Raw genomic sequence first — 22,807 nt, 5'->3', positions numbered from 1 at the left:
CTTAGCATCATGTTTTCAAAGATTATCCATATTGTAGCATTGTATCAGAACTTCATTCCTTTTTATGACTGAATAATATTCCACATTTTGTATATATCACTTTTTTTAATCCATTTATCTGTCACTGGACACTTGGGTCATTTCTACCTTTTGGCAATTGTGAATAATGCTGCTGTGAACATTGGTGTACAAGTATCTGTTTGAGTCCCTGTTTTCAATTCTTTGGGTATACACCTAAGGCATGGAATTGCTGGGTCATACGGTGATTCTATGTTTAACTTTTTGAGGAACCACCTCATAGTTTCTAAAGCAGCTGTACTATCAGGCACAAATTTTTATCTGCTGGTCAACTGGTCACTGAAGCTGTCACCCTTTCAGGTCACTTATGTAGGTCTGAGAAATGCCCAAAGTACACACCAAAGTTTTTGCTTGTTTCTTAGCAGTAAGGAGGACAAGGTGCAAAAACCTGACTCTCCTTTTGGATGAACTGTATTTTCAAAGGTTTTACCTGTCACTGGTATGCTTGTGTCTTGGTATGACATCTAGAATACTACAAAAAAGCCACCTCCTGCTCTGTAAGTTCTATCGTAGTGCCAGTAGGCCAGAAAATTTCCTACAAGATAGTGAGATAATCAAGGTCCCTGTGGGTTGGATATGTCATTGAAACAGATTGTTAGCAAAGCAATGAGGCAAAGCAGTATAGCTATCCCTGTCAGTGGATAGAAATTGCTTCTGTATTCTCTGCTCATTGGGATAGAAAAAAACAGGTTTTTCCAGCTCTGAAGTGCTGATGCCAGATGCTGTAGTGCTCCAGTTGAGAGACCACCTCTGGAAAGAATCTTTGCCTAATTCAACTTACATTAATCCACCATCATTTTCTAAGACCCATCTGTCTATTACTTAGGCCATACAAGTCAGTGAAATAAGAAGGCTATATGAAAAATTGGCTATTTCAAGTTTCTGATGAGAGAACTTCAAGACTTCCGTCGGGACTTTCCTTACCGCAGTAGTTCTGTCTTCTTGAGATGTGGAATCACATCAGCTGAAGAGTAAATCTATCCCAATTCTACACTCAGCAGCCGAGAAGGCAACTATAGGAGATTTTCAGGCTTGCTGGGCCCTTTGTGAGATAGATGTAAGCCAAATTTCTGTTTCTCATACTCATGGATCACCATGCCAATCAGGAACCCCAAGGATTAGCAGTATCTCAGAGCCAGTGTCTACTAATTCTCAAATCTTCTGGGTATTTCCCTTTTCTCAGTGTGCATGTATCCTGGTAAGCAGCTCTTGTACTTGTAATGTTAGTGAAGGGTTCTTACTCAAGGGCTGTCTGGCTCTCCATTCAAGGAGATAGAGGGTCTGTGAACTGACTCAAATCTGAGAACTGGCTGACAGGCTGTGACTCCCCTTCAAGATGGCTCAACTCAGGCCACTGTTCACCAGATCTAGATTTTTTTTTTCTCTCATACAGTTTAAGTAGGGCCTAAGTATGCTCTCAGTCTTATCTGGGGTAAGGACCCAATCACTAAACCATTACCAAAGACTTCTGTGAGTTGAACCACTCTGACAGGTTTCTTACTGAGGTTGCTACTGAGTCATGGCTCTCTGGTAGACCAGGTGACTTGCCCAGCTATGGGCTTTGGTTGCCTGCAGACTTCAGATCATCCCATCACCAGCTGACTCCCCCGCTTTTGGGCACCATGTTCTTCCTGGTCTTTAGCCCTCCCAGAATCTAACTGTCAGTCCCTGAGGGTTGTCCCTCACCCCCAGGGGGGCTGCCAACTCAGGAACAGCCTTGGGCTCCAAGCCATTGTGCAGAGGTCTTGGGGAACACAAGGAATCACTTGGCACAGCCTGGCATTCTCACACAGATCTGCGCTCCTTTGACATCCTGTAATGAGGTGTGCTTGACCGTGGCATGGCTGGATGTACTGTGTAGCTGTGTCCCAGCAGAAGGTCCTTGGTCCCACCACTGACCACCCTTTCTATTGGGCAAGCATGAAAGTCACCTTGTAGGGACCGGGGTGGCAAACATCTAGGCACCAAGCAGTCATGCTGTTCCGGAGAGTGCTGGGCAAGCCAACGGACCAGTACTCAGGGACTTGGGCAGCCCTCCAGCTGGACCTGTGAGAAGTGGAGTTCCAGGAGATCCCGGGGTAGGAGGGGAGTCATTGGTTCCAGATGACTTTGGCTGGCAACTCTGGGAGAGCTTTCATGGTCATTGATCAGCCTGACATTCCACTGTGATCAGCTTACTGTCCCCAGAACACCATGCTTTGCTTCTGGTTCTTTGCATGTGCTGTTTCCTTTCTCTGAAATTCTCTTTTTCCTCCCTTAGACTGGGCCAACTCATCATCATCTTCCAGGCCTGTACTTACTTTTTCAGAAGAGGCTCGTCTGATTCTGGTTTCTTCTCTTTAAGGGAGGAGCTGCCCCCCCGAGTACATATTTCACCCTCTACAGTAGTAGCACTTAACCATTCCAGTTGCCTCTTTGCCTCCCACCTGGACTTCAGGCTCATGAGGACAGGAATCTTATCTGGTTTGCCTTTTGCATTTCCAGCACCCAATGCAGTGCCTGTCACTCAGGAGGAGTACAGCAAATGTTGGAAGAACTAAAGTAACAAATCGTATCTACCACTCACCAGTTGCAAGGGTGTTTGCCAAGGCTTTATGGCATGTTTTCATCCTAACACCTTCCGCCCCTTCAACAAAGGGTGGAGGCAAAAGTGGTCTGTGAGTTACAGATTATTAAGCAGATTTTCTCATTTGGTTTTCAGAAAGTCAAAACCACATCCTACCCCAGTGTAAGAGAAGGCTGTAATACTTTCTGACTTGTCAGCAGTCAAGGACTGAAAATATCTTCCCTCCAGCCCTGCCCAATACCAGATGTCCAGTGTTAATACCACTACTAGTTACCTGTTACTAATAGTAACTTGTTAGCCAACCCTAGGCTAAATCCTCAGACAGCCCTTTCTAGCCAGCATTCTTAACCGTTGTTCTGAAGATGAGAACCAGACTCGGAATTCAAGTAACTTGCCCAAGGTCACATAGCTAGTCAGTACGTGTCAGAGGCAGCCTGCAAACGCGGGTGTCTGGATGTCTGGCTTGTCTCCAGTGCTTCAATATCCCTATTCAGGAGAATGTATGTGTGTGTGTGTGTGGGGGGGTGGTGTCCCCCAATCAAAATTCCCTCTAATCATAAAAGCAAAGCTGTCTTTAAATTAACCATTTGGAAGCAGTGTTCTGCTTCAGCTACCATGTAGATATCTTTATTTTAGATTTTATAGCCCCTATTCTCTGATTCACAAGATGGAAAGGGAGAAAATGAACTCCAGTGCCAAGCTTGTCATCCAGCTCCAAGCCTTTCCCCCAGTGCATCGTCTAAATAGGGTTCATTACATTTTTGTTTGTGATGCATTAATAGTAAATTCTTTTTTATTGCCTATTATTCTATTTTGTATAACCTTTTCTTGCAGTTAACATCTAAGAAGCCCAGGCCTTTGGAAAATGCTATAAAATAAATTCAATTTTCTCGGGTACTGTGGTTTGTGTCTGCAGTGGCTTTCTGTTTTGGCTCTTCTTCTGAGCTGAACACCCCTCCAAAATCTTAGCTTAAATCTCTGGCTAAAACATGTGGCCTCCGCTCATTCTTCTGTGGCATCCGAGGTATCTCATGTGAATGGTAAAGGCTGAATTACCAGGCTTCTTCTCTTCGTTGACACCCACGTAGCATTCTCTGGTGGGCACATCACCACCATGTTAGGAAATCAGTGGGTGTTCAACCAACAAGAGGAGAAGAAGAAAAAGAAGCGAATCGCCAAAACAAGCAAGTACTTCCTATTCTTCCCTCTGTCCGAGAAACGCTCCCCACCTCTCCCAACACCCCATGAGTGGAACCTGCCAAAGAAAGCTTTCCCTTTTCTCTCCAGACACAAGCTCGATTGTGAGCCCTTTTCCCCGGTGTCTTCCCCAGCGCAAATTTGTATCTCCAGTGTTTGTTTTGGTTTGTGTTTATTTTCCCAGCCCATTGAAATTGGCCTTTTCCTATTTAAAATAAATTTTGGAAGCGAAGCACTCTTCCCTTTGAGCCAAGCCCTTCCTCTGTATAAACGGTCAAGCGTTTTTAGAGGACAATGGAATCTGGCTCTTCAGACACCATCCTTATAGTTCCCTTTCAGACAGTGATTTCTTACAAATTTGCAAGAAACCCTGCATAAAACATAAGGCCTTGACAAATAATGCTGCCTTTTTACGTGAATCAGCCCTCACAGAGCAGGGTTAGTCTTCGTTCGTGTTGTACATGCCAGTCCTTAGGCATACAATTGCACCGAGGCCCAAGCACGGCGAGGTGGAAGGTTCTCAGGCTTCCATGGTCAGCCTTGGAGGACGAGAAGAGGAAGAAACTGGCACTCGTGTGGTCTTAGAAAGAGTAAAACAGCACCACATGCTTTCACTTACCTGCTGTTCTGTTAAATCTTCTTAATATTTAGACGTCGTTTTTTCTCTTCACAGCCCTGTATAGATAGAACTAGCTCTATCAGAGAGTACAGTGGAACATGTGTTTTCTTTTTGCACATGTTTAAAAAGCTTTAGTTATTATTTACATTTCTTTCCATAATGTACTCATTTGAAACCTTTTCTAGCCTTTCATCCACACACAAGAAGCTTGAAAGAGCATTAATGAAAGCAAGTCCTCCAGTGAATGTGCCATAATTTCAACAGAGATTATTTTTCCAGGAATGGGCGTTTGTGAAATGTAAAGTTTTGTACTTTTTACCAAAAGTGTCCTAAAGCGGCAGTGACAACCCAAAACCCTTTGTTTTCTCAAAAACTAGAGAGACTTCCTCAACCATTTATTGCAGTAAGTGGAAAGAAAAACAAAATCCCTAAGCTTTTTTTTAAATGTAATTTTATTGAGATATATTCACACACCGTATAATCCATCCAAAGCATACAATCAGTAGCTCACAGTATAATCATATAGTTCTGCATTCATTGCCACAATCAATTTTAGAACATTATCATTACTCCAAAATAAAAAATAAAAATAAAAAAAGACCACCCAAACCATCCCATACCCCTTACTCCGCACCCCCCTCCCATTATTTATATATGTTTTTGTCATTATTTTATTACTCATCTGCCCATACACTGGGTAAAGGGAGTGTCAGTCACCAGGTCCCGGCATCACAAGGTCACACAACAAAAGGTGTATAGTCATATAATCATCATCAAGAATCAAGTCTGTTGGATTATTGTTCAATAGATTCAGTTCTTTCCTTCTAGCTATTCGAAAAGGTCAGAAGCAAAAAAGGAATAAATATACAATGTGTAAGAATAACCCTTAGATTGACCTCTTGATTCCATTTGAAATCTCGCAGGTACTGAAACTTTGTTTCATTGCTTTTCCCCCTTTTGGTCAAGAAGGCTTTCTCAGTCCCTCCATGCCAGGGCCAGGCTCATCCCTGGGAGTCATGTCCATTGTTGCCAGGGCGAGTTAAACCCCGAGGAGACATGTCCCACATAGGGGGAGAGTGGTGAGTTTATTTTCAGAGTTGGCTGAGAGAAAGAGGCCATATCTGAGCAACAAAAGAGGTTCTCTGGAAATGACTCTTAGGCATAATTGTAAGTAGGCATCCCTAAGCTTTTAAAGGTAATGTTTCCATTTGTTAAAGTCACCTGCTATAGACATTGCCAGAATTGCAGTGACCTTTTGTCTACTTTTTAATATTATAAGAAGTTAAAGTACAACAAAAAAACTGATATTCAAGACTTCAAAAGGTTTGGATTCTTTTCACTTCCCCAAAGTGATTGTCAAACTTCAATATGCACCAGCTACAAGACCTTTTCAATGTTAATATAAACCTTATTGGAATGATCCTATTGGGCTGTGAGTGTACTACTTCTTTCTCTCTCCTTCCCTCTTTTTACACCAGAGAGACAATGATTTTTCTCCCATAAAACAAAGTCTGTATTTCCATTGCTTAGTTTCAAATTACAATGCCAATTCTGTTAGAGCTTTTATAGTTATGCATCTCCAATATCATTACCCTCAAGTCTGCTTGGGCTTGCTCGCATTTACTTGCCGACTTTCCACTCCTAAATCTTTGCATATTCTGGAACTGAAACGTTCAAAACAATTCCACCTAAGCCTCTGGGACTCTTGAGTTCTAGAAAGAGCTTTGTCATTAGGGGCTGATATGTAAGACTTTTTTTTTTTTTTTTTTCAAGGAGTTGCCCCACTTGGCTGAGAGCCCTGCCCTTTTATCAGATACAGGAAGACTATTTATTATTAGATATTCCAGAGACAGATCCTGTTTGGGGGTCAGGTAGAACTGGTTGGCGGCACCCCTGCGCTGCCAGGAGTGGGAGGAGAAGTAATGGGAAAGAAAGTTCCTTGCCCATAAATTGATATAGACATGAGATAAAAACCTTTCTTCTGATGATTTATTTGTTTTGCCACATTTCCAATGCTGACAGCCAGATGGGAGGCCTAGCATTCTCATATTTTAACCAGCAGAGGAGAGCAGTCCTGCCCCTGTGAAAATTCTGGTCTATCCACACGTGTTGGCAATGTGGTAACCTGGGGTGCTGGACAAAAGCTTTAGCTTCCACATAACACATGTGTGTGTGTGTATTGGGGTCAGGGGGAGAGTGTGTGACCTCTACAAGGGCTGATGTTTCCTTTGGCCCAACTCTGATCGAAGTCCAGGGAGGTGGGGACCTCTGTACCTGAGGGCTACCAGCGAATGAGGAAAGCCTGTGTTCCAGTTTGCTAATGCTGCCATTATGCAAAACACCAGAGAATGGATTGGCTTTTATAAAGGGGGTTTATTTGGTTACAAAGTTACAGTCTTAAGGCCATCAAGTGTCCAAGGAAAGGCATTAACAGTCGGGTGCCTTCACTGGAGGATGGCCGGTGGTGTCCTGAAAGCCTCTATTAGCTGGGAAGGCACATGGCTAGTGTCTGCTCCGGAGTTCTGGTTTCAAAATGGCTTTCTCCAAAATGTCAGTGTCAGCTTCCAACAGCCATCTTCAAAATGTGTCTCTCAGCTGCAGCTTCTCATGAGCTCCTTCTGTCTGAGCTTATATAAGGCTCTAGTAAACTAATCAAGGCCCACGCAAATGGGCGGGGCCACACCTCCACGGAAACATTCAATCAGAGGTAACACCCTAACCAAAGGCATCACTCACAGTTGGGTGGGTCACATCTCTATGGAAACAACCTAATCCGAAGGTTCCAACCTAGTCAAGACTAAATACATTTGCCCCCACAAGATTGCATCAAAGAACATGGCGTTTTTGGGGACATAATACATCCAAACTGGCACAGCCTGTTATGTCTGTTAGCCCACACAGCAAGCAGTGGCCTTTCTCACACATGTTGCATATATGTTTTCTTAATGTGTGGGATGACAAGGTGCAGTGGGAACCATTTACCTGAGCATGTATGTTCTCTTCCCAGGAGGATTCTCTCTGTTAACACTATAGCAATAGCCTCAAGATGTCTAGGAGGTGCCAGTAGTGTTTACCAGCTTGTCTGTTCCCTTTTTTATCTTTTCCCTTTGGCCAGGGCCTCCAATCAAAATGCCAAGATTTAAAAATTCCCACTAATATTAATAACCAGCAGGAATCTTGAGAGAGAAAATGAATAGTAGTTACCTGACACATTAAATATCAGTAAAAAGCCTTTGGTTTTGGGCAGGTGTAAAGGACAAGTGAAGAGGCCCTAATGTGGGATAATACACTGTGGTTTACAGCTTTGGGACTGAGTTTTGCTAACTAAATCTCTTGGGAATTTGGGGGACTACAGCCCAAATGATGATTAAAACCAGAGAGCTTTCACTTTCAAATTTCCCTAACATGGCACCCTAATTATTCTCATTATTTAGAATAAAAGTACAGACTCTAAAATTGTGTTTTCTGTAGTAACTAAATATTTTTAGTTTACCACTGCAGTTATTTATAATCAAAACAATTATATATTCATTGTGATAACTTCTCTAAATAGGGGAGAGTGTATCTGCTCCCTCTAGTACAATGGGCAGTTATACTGTTTTGAAATGAATTAGCCCCAGAATTCTGAGTGATATTTGTGAAGCATTGGGGACCCCTGTGCTGTTCCCAGGGAGCTGAGTAGAGGCGTGTTTAGTGTGTGTTGAGGTACCCTTAATTGGGCAGCTTGTTTATATTTGTTGTTCTGCCACACAGTGTCAGTACCTGAGCCTAAACTCCAGTCAAATTTAGATTTCACCATTTGATCATGAACAGTGTTACCTAATGGGAAACTTGGCTTAATCTACTTTGTGACATGTCTTGAGAAAATGATCCATGTCTATATAATTTAAGCAAAAATAAAACTAACTCCACATAACCCTGAACCAAAAAAAAAAAAAAAAAAAAAGAGATGGACTAGTTTTAAGTCAAGATCAAGTTGCAGTTCTGGGACTGTAGATAGGTGTGTATGTCCCACATAAGTGTACGTGTGTGTGTGTGTGTGTGTGTGTGTGTGTATTTAATGAATATATAGTTACACGTATACCTACAAATATAAGTTGCTACTAAAGAAAATAAGAGTTACAAGGCCTGAAAGGGGACATCAAAAATATGATTTCCTTACAGATATTTGCAGGAATTTTACTTAATTGCAACCAGAAGTCTGACCTGGAAGTGTAGTGTTTTGACCCCTTAGCTGTCTGGTTTCCTAGTTGCAGTGTTTTACTCTCCCCCAACTGTGAGAAAATCTATTTTACCCGGTTTTAACCCTGTGTATTCTTAGAAACACCGTGGTAGAAATTATTCCCTTGGGGGAAAAGAAACTCTCATTATTTACAAGACTTGACTTGTAAAAGTTTCTCTTGAATAGAAAACATTTTTGAAACACTTAGCAAATCTTTCTTTATAAAAGACTTCTTTGAAAATAAAACAGCATCTGGGTTTCTCTTCAAGGTAATGCAAACTTTTGGAAGACTAAGATTTTTGCATTGTGTAGGTTTATCCTTATTTTAGTAAAATACCAACTTTTTAATAGTGAAAGGGTACAGAGCTTATAAATAGTCTTCTTCTGAGGAGCTTTTTAAAATACTTTTTTCCCATTTCTAGCTTCGTAAATTTTTTTTTCTCTAGTGCTATGGAAAAGTAAAAATTAGACTGAATAAATTTTGGGTAGCTGTAGGAGTGTATGGTATCCTAATGGACTAAAAAGCCCCAGTGAAATTTAATTAGGATAACTCTAGGGCAAGGAGGCCAACTGCCAGAAAATTATAGAATTCACACATCAAATGCTTGCAGCACATTTGCTGAATGTAGTAAAATTATGGGGAGCATCCCTTCCGTGTAATCTCTTGTAGTTTCCAAGTTTGATTGATTGATCATATATCCCATTTTTTAAAGTCTCAGGCATTTTCAGTTAGAGGAATGCATCATCCTTCCCAACTATTTGATTTAGGGATTTAAGAATGAGGAAGTGATGGTTCCCATCCATTTAGAGGAAGAACATTTCTCCCATTCCCCTCCCTCCCTTTCTTGCACTCTGTCTGTATCTATGTGTTTTACTGAGATATAATTCCCATACCATACAATTCATCCATTTAAAGTGTACCATTCAATGGTTTTTATGTACTCACAGAGTTGTGCAACTTTTATTGCAATCAATTTTAGACCATTTTACCACCCCAAAAAGAAATCCTGTAGCCACTTCCCATTTCCCCCCGATACCACCCACCCCTCTCCCAATCCCTTGGCAAACACCAGTCTACCTTCTGTCTCTACGGATCTGCCTATTCTTGAACTTTTATATAAATGGAATCATACAATGTTTGGTTCTTTGTAACTGGTGTATTTTACTTAGGGTAATGGTTTCAAGGTTCATCCATGTTGTAGCGTTAACAGTACTTCATTCCTTTTTATGGTTAAATAATATTTCATTGTATGGATATGTCATTTTGTTTATTCAGTTATCAGTTGATGAACATTTGTATTGTTTCTACTTTTTGACTATTATGAATAACTCATAAATATTCATATACAGTTTTTGAGTGGGTATTTTCATTTCTTTTGGGTATACACTTAGAAATGGATTTGCTAGGTCATTAGGTAGCTCCGTGTTTAATATTTTGAGGACCTTCCAGAGTGTTTTCCAAAGTGGCTGTGCCATTTTAAATTCTCATCAGCAGTGTATGAGGGTTCCAATTTCTCCACACCCTTGGCAACACTTGCTATTATCTGTCTTTTTGATTTATAGCCATCGCAGTGCATGTGAAGTGCTGTTTCATTGTGGATTTGTTTTGCTTTTCCCAGATGACTAATGATGTTGCCCATCTATTTATGTGCTTCTTGACCATTTGTGTATCTTCTTTGGAGAAATGTCAATTCAGATCCTTTTCCCAGTTTTTTAATTGTGTTGTTTGTCTTTTAAATTATTGAGTTATGTAAGTTCTTTATATGTTCCAGATACAACTCCCCTTTCAGGCATATGATGTGCAAAATTTTTCTCGTTTTCTGTGGGTTGTTGTTTCACCTTTTTGGTGGAGTCCTTTGAAGCACAAAGTTTTAAATTTTGATGAAAGTTCAATTTATCTATTCTTTTGTTGTGCTTTAGGTGTCATATCTAAGAAACCATTGCTTAATCCAAGGTCATGAAGATTTATTTATTTATTTTGTTTTCTTCTACGAGTTTTGTAATTTTAGCTCTTAAATTTAGGTTTTTGATCCATTTTGAATTAATTTTTGTTTACGATGTGAGGTAGGGATCTAGCGTCATTCTTCTGCATGTGGCTGTCCAGTTGTTCCAGCACCATTTGTTGAAAAGACTCTTCTTTCCCCATTGATTTTTCCTGGTACCCTTGTCAAAAGCCCATCAACCATATATGTGAGAGTTTATTTCTGGACTGTCAATTCAATTTCTGTATGTCTATTCTTATGCCAAAACTACATTATCTTGATTAGTGTAATAGAGATCTTTTCTTTTTCTTCCCAGTAGGGTCAAAGAAGACTTTTATAGGTCAGGATCAAGAGTCTATTTTAACATACTCAGTGTAACCATTATTTTAAATTCTTATAGACACTTGATTTTTAATGAATTAAAAATACTGTTGACTTGAAAAATATTTTCCAGGTTTTGGATTAAATTAAACTCTTTCAGAAATTTGTCAACTCTGCTTATTCCATTGCAACAAGTTCAATAAAGAGAAAAGTGATCCTTATCATAGTCCAGATCTTCAGATTATCCATAGTGATTTATCACTATTTATAAGGTATGACTGCAGTGCTCATGGGTCTCAGTAACTTCCATTTAAAATCCTTTATTTTAGCTTTTAAAGTTGACTACAAGCTAAAATCTGACTTCCTTAGCAGTGTAGAAAAAATATCTTATAATCTGACCTTTGCTTATCCCGCCAGCCTCACCCCTCACCTCTCCCCATCCCTTTGTGCATTCTGAACTCTAGACCTCAATTTACCCTACTGGTGGTTCCCTGGAGCCAGCAGGAGCCGTCTGTGGTTTTGTACTTGTGGATCCTTGCAGTTCAGTGTCTCCTGCTCTTAGTTCTCCTAGCTTAATCCTCTTGATGCTTCAAGACTCTGCCTGGCTGGTTCCCTTCCTTGGGGATCCCCCCTCCAGTTTAGTTTGCTGCGCTCCCTTGTTTAATGAGACATGCTCCTCTCTTGGCATCCACAGGTCCCTGTGCATGCCTTTGTTGTAGCACTCACTCTGTGCCAATCATCTTTGAACTCCTCGGTCTCTCTCTCTGACCTCATGTAAGCCCCTCAAGAGCAAAGCAGGGCCTCAGTGGCACTTCTTTGTAGGCAGGTGTGCAAATTGCATGAGGTGAGTGACTCTGGTTTGATTATTACTGTTACAGAAAAACCTGAGTTTGGACGGAATGAGGAAAATGTAACCCTTTCATGTTCACACTGGTTCCTGTAACTCCTACTGAGATCATTTTCAGGGTCAGAAAGAGTAAAATGTCTACTCATTTGGACTTGTCATGTTTATGGAAATACTCCAGTTTGGTGCCAGCCTTCTCTCTCACTGACAGCTCACCATCAGTGTAATATTTCATAAAACCATCTGTCATATAATTCCCAGACAAAGATGTTCAGCCTAAAGTTGTTTAACACCATTGACCTTACTGCCATTTCTTTAAGGAATCTTTTATTTTTTTTTTCCTTTTCCCCTAAGCCCATAGTAGCTTTTCTAGAAAATCTGTGTTTTGAGGCAGGACCTGAAGAAAAGTATGAGTTATTCCAATGCCTGGGGAAGAGTTTTTCAACTATGGAAGTTAGCAGAGTGCCCCAAGATGAGTTCAGGTGGGCAGAGAAAAGCAGGCCTGTGGAACGTTAAGTATGAGTAGACCACGGGGCAGGCTGAGGGATTGGGAGGTGATGACAGGAGGTGTGAACCCTGAGGAAGAAATGATACTTCACTTCATGTGGAAGTTTGGTGACACTGAGGAAAGACGAAGGCAAAACATAGTCAACCAGCAAGAAGCAGAAGGCTAGGAAGGGAAGGCAGTGCATGAGTCAAAAGGAAATACATCTTTTTACGCCCTTGTTTGGGTGGACATTGCTTTAAAGCTCATAGCTGCTCTAGGACCCACTGCCCTTTCACAGTGCCCAAAGCACTGTAGATTGTCAAGTATGTTCAAATGCCAAGTGGAAAGGCCTCTATCCACTTCCTAATATAACAAATTAGGGGAAGAGAGGAAGCTGCTATGGAGAGAAGGGAAAACTATGACTGGAAACATCTTCAGCTTGAATAGAGTGACTGAGAGCTGAGTGGTACCTTGAAAATATTTGCATTTGGAAGGTGGTAATAGAAGAACGGTGAAGAAAAGTGTTTCTGTGGGATGGACCTCCAGGAAGCTGGGAGATTTGGGATAATGAAACGCTTATGATATGCCTTTGTAGGGGCGATGGTGCATTCTCAGCATGCAGCAAAAGGAAAATACTCAAGTCGAGTGAATGTGGAGTTTTCATGGAATGAAAGAAGTATTATTATTCTACTCCTGATAGCAGTCTACTCAAGGAGATGGGTAGGGACAAGAGTCCCAGAGAGGAGGCTGGGATGCAGGCTGTATATTCTTGCTCTTACTTTAAATTCCCTTTCTGTGCCTGGTATTTCCTTGATGTTTCATTTCTTTTGAGCTCAGTTACATATTTTAACATTTTTTTTCTTTTACCTGGACTCGACATGTTTTTAGCAGGAGGGTCTTCTTTATCTCTGTCTGCCAGATTCTCTGTTCCAATTTGCTAATGCTGCCATGATGCAAAATACCAGGAATGGATTGGCTTTTATAAAGGGGATTTACTAGGTTGCAAATTTACAGTTTGAAGTCCATGAAAATGTCCAAATTAAAGCATCAACAACAGGATACCTTCACTGAAGGAAAGCCAGTGGTATCGAAACACCTCTGTCAGCTGGGAAGGCACGTGGCTGGCATCTCCCGGTCCTTTGCTCCTGGGTTATTTCAAAATGGCTTTCTCCAAAATGACTCTGGGCTTCTGACTTCACTGCTTGCTCTTAGCTCCTGGGCATCCTTGCGTCTTTCTCCCAGGGTGTTTCTCTCTGAGCGTCTGGGGGTCCTCTCTTAGCTTCTGTGGGGCAAACTCTGGGCTTTATCTCTTAGCTTGGTATCTCTCAAATGTCCGTCTGTCTGCATCTCCAAGCATCACCAGGCGTCAGCATCTGTGTCAGCTCTTGAGCTCTCTTAAGTACTCCAGTGAACTAATCAAGACCCACCCTGAATGGGTGATGGCCACACCTCCATGGAAATGACCTAATCAAAGGTCTCACCCACAGTTGGGTGAGTCACATTCTCCATGGAAACATTCAATCAAAAGGTTCCAACCTAATCAAAAGACTAATAAGTCTGCCCCCACACGATTGCATTAAAGAACATGGCTTTTGTGGGGGATGTAATAGATTCAAACCAGCACATTCCCAGTCGCAGGTTTTTGCCCTTTTTACTACAAGGTTATATTTTTAAAGGATGGTGCACTTTTTACTGCATACAACAGGTTGATAATGTGACTTGCATCTGCAAGATGTATCTATATTTATATCTACTCCTGTATGTATATCTGTAATTGGTTATATTTTCAATTTTGGCCACTAATAGGTAAAAGAATCTCAGCATAAAGTTACTACTGTTCTATTGTAAATACAATAGTGTGTTTATTTGAGGTTTAAGGAAGATGGAGCTTTACAATCACCTATTGGATCTTATTTGTTTCCTTTAAATTGTTATCTATTTAGAAAAGTTATTCTAAAGATTGTGATTACAATTCATAACATAATAATGAATACTTTTGCATTCCTTATAAAATGTTCTTTTCAAAGTTAGTAAATTAACTATAAAAGCAAGCTTTAATCATTTATAGTCTGAGACTTTGGAAGAGAGTATAGTAACACCAAGTATCTTTTAAAACAAAATGCATCGTCTTTAAGGCCCATGAATATGTTCATAAAATGGCAGTGTTTCTTTTTAAAAAAAAACAGTCTTTTCTCAAAAGAATCTGCACTTTTTTTCTTAGCTTATTATTAGTAGTAGTAACTTCACATATATATGTGAAAGTAGAGAGAATCATATAGTGAAGTCCCACATATCCATCACCTGTAGTCACATTTTTAATACAAGGCCAATGTTATTAACGTTTATATTCCTACCTACTTTACCCTGCTGCACCCCCAGATTACTTTAAAGTAAATCCTAGGCATCATGTTATTTTACACACAAATAATTCAGTATATGTAAACTCTAAAAGATAAGAAGTCTTCTTTTTTAATGGTCACCATGCCGTAAAAAAGAAACAAATGATTAAAGTCGCTGAATATCCAGTTAGCCTTCAGATTTCTCTGCTTATCTCTTCGATCCTTTTATAGTTGGATTGTTCGAATCAGGCTCTAAACAAGGTACGTCCACACTTTCATTGCATTTGGTTGATTCTCTTCTACCATACATGAAAATGTCTTTTTAACCAATAGACCTCCCTCCCAGTTTTTTTTCCCCCTTGCTGTTCATTTTATTGAAGAAACTGGGTCAAGTGTCCTCTGGGATTTTTCACATTTTGGATTTGGCTGACTGCATCTGCGTGGTGTTATTGACGTGCTCTTCCAGCCCCTGTATATCTTGTAAACTCGTAATTAGACCCACAGTCTTGGCGAAGTTCAGGTCTCTTGTTTGTTTCTCTTATTCAAGAATCTTTTGTGGTTGGAGGGGTGTGTTTCCTGTTGCATCACATAGGGGGACACATGATGTCTGGTTGTATCTTTTAAAATTTCATTTTAAAAATGTGTATGCAATAAACGTGGAGTTTCTGATTTATGATTTTTTATTAATCATTATTTTAGATTTGTTCATTTGGTATTTATATTGCCAATAAATACTGTGTAAGCCGCACAAAATAAAAAGACCCCTTTATATATTTTTCTAAATTATGCCTTATTCAGACAATTAAGATGAGAATATCAAGGCAGTATTCCCCAAATAATAAAACCTGAGTCATGGCCTGCATAGTTAGTTGCCTTTTTAAATCTGCATCTCTGTGAAGTCTGATTTAGCATCTTAATTAAGATCATAAGGCATTACATACCTCTCACTTTAATTTTTACATATCAAAATGATAGAAATCTTATGTGAACTCCAAAGACTTATGAAAGATAAAAAAAACGGAAAGTAATGTGATTTCTTTTTTCTGCAAAAAAGCAGATCAATAGTTTAAAAGAAAAAGAAAGAAAGAAAGCAAAGAAGGCATGGAACCTGCTCTTTGAAATCCTCCAGAGGTACGATAATAATTGAGCTAATATGCATTGGCTTCCCACAAATTGCTTTGGTAGTTTGGGCCTTGAGTGCCTTAGAAATTAGCTTTCTCCCCATGCTTCTAAACTGTTGCTATAGTACTCCTGCTAAAGGCCTGTTTGTTTGTGTTGGAGGAACTAAAGTAATTTCTCTCTCATGTTCACTTACACAACTTGCATTTTTTTCCTTGTCTTCCGAGAACTCTGTAAAGCACCACCATTACTGTAGCAAGGCTTTTGCCACTAATTTCACTATAACATACCAGTAAGTCAACAAAATAAGATTTCTAAACCTGACTGTGCATCAGAATCCCCTGGAGTACTTTTAAAGAATGCAGTTTGCTGGCACCCACCCCAGATCTACCTCAAATTCTGTTTGGGGGCTGGGGATCCAGGAATCTGTATGGTGGGAAAAGGCCCCAGGCCTGGAGATTCAAATTCCCCAAGTGATTTTGATATGGGCAGTAGATCACGACTGGGAATTTAGACTTGAGACTAGTAGATGGTTGCTTAAACTTCATAGTGGTTTATTTAATAGCTGAAAGAGGCAGCAGGAGAGATGGTAAACTTTGGGAATATTTAATGTTTTCATCCATGACTTGAATGAATGAATCAAAAATGGGAAAAGGCCTAGCACTTTGTAAAATGGGATATAAATTCCAAACAACTGACAGAACTAAGAAGAATGTTATAGGCAGATGCTGAGTAGAAAATATAGAACAAAAAACAAACTACATAAACATCAGAGGAGAAGGCAGTGACTGCATGACAGGAAGGGCAGAGCATTTAGAGGTAGCAGACACAACTCTGCAGCATAGTGCCTGTTAGAGACGCAAGCATGGTCCTGGGAAACGGAAGCAGGAGTGTGGCATGGAAGAAACACATGATGATCTTCCTTTAATCTAACAGTTTCCCCCTGAAGCTCCCATGCTGGCTTCTGCTTCTCATCTTTACAGAGTTCCTGAAAGTTTTGTGTTCTCTTTCTACCGCCCTTCATTCTCCCACCCTGAAGCTAAATTCAAAAATGCTACCAATCACCTCTTAATTGCCAAATATTAGTGTTTTGTTCCACTTCTCCTATTACTAACTGCCCTTTGGCATTTGATCTTTAAACTCTCTTTTCCCTTAATTTTCAAGACTTTGTTCTCTTGGTTATTTATCCCTCTTCCTGTCTAACTACGCCTTGCTGGCGCCTTCTTCACTGCTGACCCTTCAGTGCTGGTTCTGCCGTGGTCCTCTTCATTTCTCACTTGACATGCTTCACCATGGACCTTTTTGCCCTTTGGCCAGAGTAGTCAGAATAAGTATCTCTAGTCTTGACGTCTTCCTTGAACTCCACACCTGATTTCCATTTGCTTTTCAGACATCTTCACCCAGATATCTCATCAGTCCCCTTTCTAAAGCTCAGTTTGTTATCCTTACCAGTGTCCCCATCGTCTCTGTTCCCTGGCAAGCCACGATTGACGTAATCAACAAAGCTAGAAAAATCGACATCGTAATTCATTGTTCTCTACACAGATTCAGTTGATCCCCGAGACTGTCTCTAATTCTGTTTCTGAAGTGACTCTTGAATGTTTCTTCTGTTAGTCCCATGACTGCTGGTGGTCCTCACTCTCTCTCTCACTTGGCTTATGGTAGCTTCTACCCATTTCAGCTACTCTGCCATATGAAAATGCAGGCCCATGTGCTACATATTCTAATTTTTCTAGAGAAATGGAAAATCCACGTTTTTATATGAATTTTCCCCACCCTTAAATGTTGGCAACTAATTTAGAAAATTTTACGCTGCTGCTTGCATCTTTGTAGGCCACAGATTTGTGATCTTTGATTGAAACATAAGACAAAAGTATTATAAGAAAATGGTAATGTGATGGGGGATAGAAAAAGGCTTTATATGAGAAATTAAAAAACACAACATATATATAACTAAATAAAAGTGGAAAGCACTCTGTCAAAAAATACTGTAAACACTGTTAAAATATAAATAAGTCAGGAGAAATGTTTTCAGATAAAAGGTTAATGTCATTATTAAAAAATCGTGCTTACAAAGAAATAAAAAATTAGAATCTATACCCCCAGTAGAAAATGAACAAAGGACTTATAATAGTAAAAAAGAATTATATTAACATCTGAAATAAAGTTCATTCTTACATGCAATCAGAGAAATGGAAATGAAAAGCAATGAGTTATGACTGTTTACCAGTTAGGTAGGCAAAGATTGATATTGCTAAATGCTGTTGGAAGTATGGGGAAATGGGCTTGCCATTTGTACTGTTGGTGGGAATATTGGGATTTTTTTTCTGGGGTGGAACATGACAATATTGTATCAGTAAAGGTTCCAGGAGCAAATTAGGATAGGAGAAAACAGATTCAGCATTAAAAAAAAATTTTTTTTTCAGAAGGAGAGAACCAGGAAAAAAGAATGGAAAGAAAGAAAGTGAAAAAAACATGGAAGAAGGAATTAAAGTGAAAAGACTGAGGACTTTACAAAATCAGTGAAGGACTGTTCTCTGATTCATGAAAGCCTAACAAATACCAGCAGGATAAATTTTTTAAAATATCCTAGACACATTGTAGTAAACTTCAAAACCCCAAAGACTTAAAAGAGATCATAAAAGCAGCAGAAAGAAAAATACAGATTGCTTTTAAAAAAAAAATTTAAAAATGGAAACAAAAAAACCAGGGAATGACTTCTTCAAAGTGCTGAGCTATTAAGATTTATTATAAATAAAAGTCAAATAATTAACACTATGTGTATTGACTGATAAATCAATGCTGTAAAATCACCCAGCAAGAAAAGCCTGTATATGACAGAGCTGACATGGCAGATCAGTGGGGGAAAGATGTCCTGGCATCTTTTGTTGAATAGTCCCAATTGGTTGTTCATTTGGGAAAGAATAAAATTGGATTCCTAACTGATACCATATACAAAGCCAATGTCCATAACATTGAGTTTGTTAATAAATCAAATTATAAAGCAGTACTTACTGTATCATTCCATTTTGGTAGAAAGAAATAAGAACATAAGTGTGACTATATATGTTGAGGAAAGGTCTAGAGGATATGAAAAGTCAAGGTGACAGAAGTGACTGAGTAGTCGAATTCTTGATGATTTAACTCTATACTTTTCTGTTTTTGTCATTTTTTTTTTTACTACTTCAAGAATACATTATTTTTAATTAGGAGACAGTTTTAAATTAATTTTATTTGTACACCCTCCATAATCACCAGACATATACTCCCCTCCCCCTTTTCCCTAGAAATCTACTTTATGTCAGGATTTGCTATATCTAGGCATTTCTTATAAGTGACATTATTCACTATTTGTCTTTATGCGCCTTGCTTATTTCACTGAGCATAATGTTTTCAGGTTCTTCCATGTGGCAGCATGTCTCAGAATGTCATTTCTTCTTACATCTGAGTAATATTCTATTGTGTGTTTGTACCATGTTTTGTTTATCCATTCATTTTGTTGATGGAAACTTGAGTTGTTTCTACCTTTCGCCTATTGTGACTAATGCTGCAACAAACGTTGCTTTACAATTGTCTATTTGAGACCCTTTTTTCACTTTCTTTGGGTATAATCGTAGAAGTGGAATTGCCAGGTAATTAACTTATTGGTGGGTGTATTTTAACTTTTTGAGGAACTGCCATATTGTTTTCCATAGTGGCCACACCATTTTACATCCCTACCAACAATGCTCTAGAGTTCCAATTTGTGTTTTTTTGGTGGTAGCCATCCTTGTGGGTGTGAAGTGGTATCTCATGGTGGCAACCTCCAAACTGCCTCTTCCCCTCACAAAAGAAAAAGAAAATTTCATTGTCATTTTGATTGGAATTGTCTGGTACTTATTAGGCATTCAGTACATATTTGTTAAATAAATAAATATGGGAACAATTCATATCTTTGTAATAGTTAGCCTTTCCAGCCAAGAACCTGGCTTAATCTTTCCAAGTCCTTTTTTTTTTAAATTAATGTAAGTTTTGTCATATTTTAGTTCAGATCCCACACATTGATATAATTTCTAAATGAATTTTTAATCCCACACATTAATAATTTCTAAAATTGTCTTATCTTTCCTTTACCCTCCAACTGAGTATCTTTAATGCCAGCAGTTAGAAGAGTCAGACGGACAATTTAAGCATAGAAAAACATGCCCTGTGTTGTGAAGTTAAGGTCCTGGGTTTGTTTCACTTAAAATAAATGACTAAATTGAGACTGAATACCCATCTTCAAGCATTTGGTAATAGCCAGCCTTCCTTTAGCTCTGCCGTAGAGAAGAAAATGAACTTCCACTGAAGTGTGAGGAATTTAGATTAGAGGTTGCAAACTGGCAGCAGGAGGCTGAGTTGGCCCTCAGAAGCATTTTATTTGGGCTGCACAGTAGAATTTTAAAAGTTTGAATTCATTGGGCATTTAAAATTTAGGAGATTTCACATAAAAACCTGGATTCCCAGCTTTTCTGGAAAGGCCTAAAATCCAGTAGCCCTGTGCCCTACTTTCCAGTGACAGCTGATGGCTGGAGTTGAGTCACCGCTGTCTCTTTAAACAAGGCGTGTGGCCTCTCCAGTTCTCCACAGTCAGAACCCAGCCCTTCTTGTTACCTGCCTTGCCCCTTAGGCATTTAACTTTGCAACCTGGATTCAAATGGGAGAGAAAGAACTGAGTGGCACATGGGCAGGGGTGGCATCTTCTCATTTGGCATGTTGGTATTGTTTTTAAGATATGCTTAAATATGGTCTTGGCTGACGAGAGGGAAGTTGACTTTATGGCTTCTCGAGGTTATTTCTTGTCCTGTGGTTCCCTAATGCTGATAGAATTGTCTTGGGGTTCAAGAACTCTTTTCCTCCTTGATTATGACCATAGAAGCTCAGGGTTGGAACGGAACCCCTGCAAGACAGGCAGCCACAAAGGACTGACATCATCTAGCGGTCCTCGCCTTAGGCCCAGGAAATGTGAAAGCTATTGCTGGGGACCTGCCTGAGCAGCTCACAGTGCAAACAACAGCTACCTCATTCAGAACGTGTATTAAAAGCCTCTGTTTCTTTTATGCAGTTATTTAAAGATGAAAGAAGGGTTTGGTAGAGAAAGCTGACTTTTCTAAGTGCACTGTATGATGTCGTTACCATCACTATGCATGGTCTGTCTGAGTTAGGATGGTGGGAACCAGAGTTTTGAATATCATTTCATCTGTGCTTGCATATTATCTAAACATACTTTTCATATTTAATGTTAAAGGCATATTTTTATAACCAACAAAGTGGGAAAGGGGTTTGGGAAAGATATCTGAAGTGATAGTTTTTCAATTTGTTTTCTTCCAATTTGTGCCTGCCTTGGGAAGCTTTTTCATAAGTTTTTACAGTCATCAGTGGGTCTCCTGGATAATAAAATTAATAGCACAAGCAGCCCGTGGTTTTACATACAAGTACAATGAAGCGACAGGTAGCAAATTTAGTTTTTTGGCATAAATTTGACCTCAAGTAATTATTTTCTGCACAATTTTTTCTTTTCTTTCTTTCTTTTTTTCTTCATGGACCTAGCCAGTGTGTCCCATTTGTTTTGGCATCAAATAGACATAGCTTTATTGTGACTCAGAGTCCAGTACTGTCCTTATTTAATGACATGAAATGTTATCTCAAGGGACCCTTTTTGGAGTCTCTAAATGTCTTGGGTAATAAGTGAAATTTTTAGTCCAGGACCGAATATTCCACTTCTCCGCCCAAATTGTTTCCTACTTGTGGTCTTAGACTAGATCCTGAGTTTGTATTCTTAAACTCATGCAAGACTCTTTAATTTTTGGTTCCCACAGAACAACCCCTTTCTTCAGCCCCACCCATCAGTAGCTGAGGTGAAGGTCACCCTTAGTCCTATAACATGTTTCAAAAGGTTCCATGAACGCTTTTCCAGAGTCCCTATTGTACACTTAGTTTCTCTTTATGTTTTAAATAGTGATATCAAACTTATGCTTTTTCTTCCCTTTCTGCTAGGCTTTCTGATAAGGACTGTGCCAGTTTGGATGTATTATGTCCCCCAAAACGCCATGTTCTTTGATGCTATCTTGTTGGGGCAGATGTATAGTGTTAATTAGGTTGGAACCTATTGATTGAGTGTTTCCATGGAGATGTGACTCAGTCAACTCTGGGCAAGACCTTTGATTGGATAATTTCCATGGAGATGTTACCCTACTCATCCCGGGTGGATCTGAATGAAATCACCGGAGCCATATAAAAGTGTTCACAGACAGAAGGACGGGCAGCTGGCCAGCCAAGAGGGACACTTTGAAGAATGCACAGGAGCTGAGAGAGAAGCTGGATCAGCAGATGCCAGCCATGTGCCTTCCCAGTTAACAGAGGTTTTCTGGACACCATTGGCCTTCCTTTGGTGAAGTATACTTGTTGATGCTATAGCTTGGACACTTTTATGTCCTTAAGACTGTAACTCTGTAATCCATTTCTGGTATTTTGCATAATGGGCAGCATTAGCAAACTGGAACAGAGACTGATGTTATTTTCCTAGTGGACAGTTTCAGAAGTTATGAGTTAAAAGTTCATTTTTCCTGAATTGAAATAGCTTCACAACACACATATTCTTCATCTTTTAACTACATTAAATGTTTCCAGTCTAGCCTAGCCACAAGACATGGTCAATACTCAGTCCATTTCAGCCCCTTCCGTCCTATCCTCTCATTCAGTCTCACCCAAATCTTCAGATGGAGAATGAGAACTGGCTTGTGACGTCAGACTGGAAACAGTCGTGTGCCAGAACTGGTAGGTAGTACGGAGCCGCCTCTGGGTTAATGCATCCACAGTCTGATTGCCACCCTCCAACCTGCTTAGGTAAGCTTGCCTTTGCTAATATTTTAAGTATCTATAAATTTAAGGTTTGATTTTTTTGAAATTATCTTTAGAACTAAATCTTCAAGTCATTTGTGGTCCGTATTTTGAATTGTAATTACAGCTTTAGTTTGAACGTGTGGTTTGCTGTAGCAGTTAATGAAGAAGTCAA

At 39.6% G+C, this 22,807-nt stretch overlaps 1 protein-coding gene across 1 annotated transcript in view; it reads left to right on the top strand.

Annotated features, from left to right (window-relative positions):
- LOC119516178 (SLX4 interacting protein) overlaps positions 1-22,807 on the top strand; it is a 196,154-nt gene that overhangs the window by 142,796 nt on the left and 30,551 nt on the right.

The sequence above is a fragment of the Choloepus didactylus genome, chromosome 19 (genome assembly GCF_015220235.1).
Source record: "Choloepus didactylus isolate mChoDid1 chromosome 19, mChoDid1.pri, whole genome shotgun sequence".
NCBI classification, from domain to species: domain Eukaryota; kingdom Metazoa; phylum Chordata; class Mammalia; order Pilosa; family Megalonychidae; genus Choloepus; species Choloepus didactylus.
The sequence above is the reverse complement of the archived record's forward strand: the minus strand, read 5'-3'. Positions and strand labels throughout refer to the sequence as shown.